Genomic DNA, 4,177 nt, shown 5'->3' on the forward strand with positions numbered 1-4,177 from the left:
TGTATCTGTCGCTTGATATAGTGTCATCACGGAGGTTGGTGCATCATGAGGATGACAGTTTTGAAGGAGGATGTAGGCGTTTGGTTGTCCTTGACATATCTTTTGGGATTGGCTAGGTACAGACCCATGTCCCACACATACTCTTGTTATGTCCCATTGTTTACAAATGTCCCATTGTCCCATTGTTTATGACATTCATCAGGACTTCTTACTTTACAAAAAACAAAACAAAACAACAACAACCACAACAATGCCAAGCATACAACTGTAGGGATGTGTATGCTAAAATTATAAACTGTTTCAAAAGATGTGTTAGATTGATAGAGTGGGATTTCATTACAAACCACTACCAGTATGAATGTATTTTTTTCTGAAACAATATTATTGTTACCATACATCATTATTTGAACAAAAATGAATTTATAATATACCCTGAAATGTTCCCTGAGAAAGAGGCGGGTGGAAGTGGAGGAAAGAGAAAAATCAAGAATGGAGGGGAAGACAGGAGATAGAAAGGGGAATAAATGGGGTGATTACAAATCCGATCCTGATTCAATTACTTTTAATACTTGTGATTAAAATACTTTTGATTAAAACAATTCTAATACATTTGATTGAAATACTTTTAATTCTTATGCTTTGTTTAATACGATGCACAAAACACACAACAAACAAACAAAAATCCATATTACATACTGATGAAGGTCTTAGTAAAGTATCCCTATTTTGTGTAGCGCTATCTTAGAGGGGGCCCTGCCAATAAGTAGGCTATTATTGTTATGTGTCCACTTTGACACATAGATCAAGAAGGTATAGAGGATATATCCTCCAGGGATGTAAACGTCAGCATGCAGGGGTTGTTCCGTGTGGATCTTCTGTTTAAAAGTCCAGCGCCTACATCCATGATACCTTGAAAAGTGCCTCTGCCCTGAGTATTGAAAGATCGATCTGGGAAACATTTTGAAGAATTAAAGCCCATCCTCCCAATCGAATGTCTGTGATGTATTGATTGGTTACCGGTAAACACTGTCTGGGGTTGGCAGATTTGGGTAGGGAGCAATATTATGAGTTCAGAGAAATAGCTTAGGCACCTGAAACCGTCGGAGAATCAATCATTAGGAAATTGATAGTTTCTAAGAAAAAGAGTTTAGGATCGAGAGGGATAAGTAGCATTGCAAAAATCAATCTTCGTGTCGGTTTGACATGGACCTCCTCTCCTGATACAAATACCCAATTATAATTTCCCTCTACGGTTTCTTTTTTAACTGTGTTAGAAACATCGTACTAACTATTGTCGGCAGATTGTGGTTCTAACCAGCAGCAACATTATTGTGGAAACTGCTGCCGCAACACGTTTGGAAACCGAACGATAACCACTGATCTCCAGATCAGTGACGATAACCGAAGAAGCAAGATAGTGACTTTTCAGACGGTATGGTCGTCCGCCCTCTACTGTTGAAGGACCAGTCATGTAACGCTGGTGCGCCGCGTAATTAGAGAATTGAATTCTGATATACGCAATATAGATATTTCGAAAGGCCATACAGTGGGCCTCCCAGAACAGTGTACCTTCTTTTAACAAAGCAAACAGGCAAATACAATACACGATTGTTTAGCTTTCTTGCTCTTTACTTCGATTTACAATCTAATCAACCCATTCCCTACAGGAACCTGGTGGCCTGTGTATCTAAGGGGTTAAGAATTCGGTATGCATCGAACGGGTTACATTATAAATTGAAAAAAAAAATGAAATGATGATTTGCCTAAGAATTGCAGTCTATGCGTGATCTGTCTATTATCTGTTAATAAGAAAACATAGGAGTGGGAGTTATTGTTGTGACGGTTTTGAAGTAGGCTACGTGCTAAGAAGCTGAAAAAGAACTTAAATCATTTAAACATTTGAACGAAACATGCATGATCACATTTTGAATTTCAAAAAGCAAGGCTATCCATTTTCTTTTCAAAATAGAGTGATGGACCTTTATTAGTTTTGGCTTTGTTAGTTATGACTGTCTCCACCTTCCTTGTTTTATTTGAAGACTATTTATGATATATAGTCCCCCATTATGTGTCAACCTTGAATTATTAAAGAAAAATAAAATACAATAATTCTCTTGGACTGTGTGAAATTGCTGTCGTCTCAGTGCCAGCGTCCAGTGCACCGATGTAAGCAAGACTTCGACAGCTAACCACGGATAGGACTGGATATACATCTTTACTTCACTTTACTCTTGTCGAATTGCTACTCATCATTGAAGTTAATGCAGCTGTATCCCATAAAACAAGTTATGAAGCTAGCAATGGAGTTCTACGATCCGTGACCTTCGTATAAATACGCATAATCATGCATGCCTTCTGTATCCAAAACATGTAAGAACTTTCTCAAAACACCAAAATTAGCTACAAAATATTCATAACAACGACAGAAAATATGTATCATCGTCGTCAAATATAATAGGATTTAAGAATCAATATTATGCTCTCGTGGTATGCATGCCTGTGAAAGAAGAAAAAAAAAAAACCACATCCTGTCCCTCCTCTTAAAAAGAGTTTGAAGTCGCGACTGCCTTGTTTATTCCCTTTGAATCCATGTTCGATGCCGCCAATCAGAAATGATTGCATGCAGTAGACTTATGTGTCAAACTGGATCTGCCTCACATAACAATGGCAAGACAATTATGATTCATGTCTCACTGTATAAGGACCAGCCACTCTCTAAGGGAGATAATGTTTTTATGTTGGTAATTACTTTTCGCCATCAGTAGGCCCTATAATGAGCAACAATGATGATTAAAGCGATAAGATAGGGATGTTCGAACGGAAGTTGCGCAAAAGATTTACCAAAATACAAAATCAATGTAGGACCTATACTCGATTGGACACGTCCGCGGGCACTTATCTGACATATCAATTCATAAAGAAATATACTCGAAGGTTATATATACCATATCAATTTCATTGTCGGAATTGAACAGCAAAGTGCACCATAATGGGCTTTCCGGGAGGGTACACTATAGTTTCAAACCCGGGGCTCTCGAAACATAGATATTTCTGACTTATGTTTTATAAATATCATCATCAGGAATAAATAAACTTCATTCAATGAATGAATAAGTAAAATATACCAGATATTATGTATTTTGAATTCAAAATTAATTTTTTTTAGACTGCCAGAAAGATATGACGGCTCCAAACACCGCACATCAAAGGCACGAACCGAACACGTGGAATTTTGAGCATCAATAACAATAAACAAACTAACAGCTGTTTGAATAATTGTAGCCAGTTGGAACGCCAGTTGAGTTGGTTATATCAGATATGTTATATCTTACAGCCAAGGAGAAGTACAAGAAGAAGAATATAAGAATTCAGAAGGAAGAGAAGAACATTACGTTTGGAATGACGTTTATTCATAGAACAGAACTGCGTGAGGACAGAAGAAACGAAATCAGATCACGCCCATAAAACATACATAATCAAACACAAAATATTCAGTAGATCTTATTTCATCTTATTCTTCATTTAAAAAAAAAATAAATTAGCAAACAATTTTCTTCCTGGGTTTTCAGCGCTTACTTGTTCAAGCTAGCTATTCTGCAAGGGCAAAGAATTTCGCAATACGTGTAACTTTGAGAGTCGATCATTCCCCGCCCGAGAATACTAATGTTGTTTATCTCGCGTGCAAACATTTCTTCGACAATGTTTTCAGTTTTCAGTTCTATCAATCATCTCGGATTGCTCAGCCCAATAAACCGACCCACCTGTGTTTTCACAATGCACCTTTTGACTTCCACTGACAATAAAAGCATTCCAAGTGAATGAGTGCGATTCTCCCGACCGCATCACCGCTTCAAGTAAAACAATCCGCGCTGTTTTCGACGTCTATAATTTCATTCTTAAACTAATTACAAAACTAGACACATATTTTTAGATTCAATATAATCGAAATTATTTCACTCTTCTGCCCTGATATATACTCAGAATTGTTATATTCAATCCTTTCGATAAGAAATGTGTAACTATTTTGTTTAGATGCGTATTGATAATTCGTAATTGATTGACAGCTTGAAGTCTTGCTGAGCGTTGGCTTCGGCTATGGAGATTTTCCTGCTCCGCTGCTCCGCTGCCCTGATGCGGGGTGTACTGTGCTGTGCATACCCCAACCGTACCCATGAAA

Source organism: Diadema setosum, chromosome 22 (assembly GCF_964275005.1).
Source record: "Diadema setosum chromosome 22, eeDiaSeto1, whole genome shotgun sequence".
Lineage (NCBI taxonomy): Eukaryota > Metazoa > Echinodermata > Echinoidea > Diadematoida > Diadematidae > Diadema > Diadema setosum.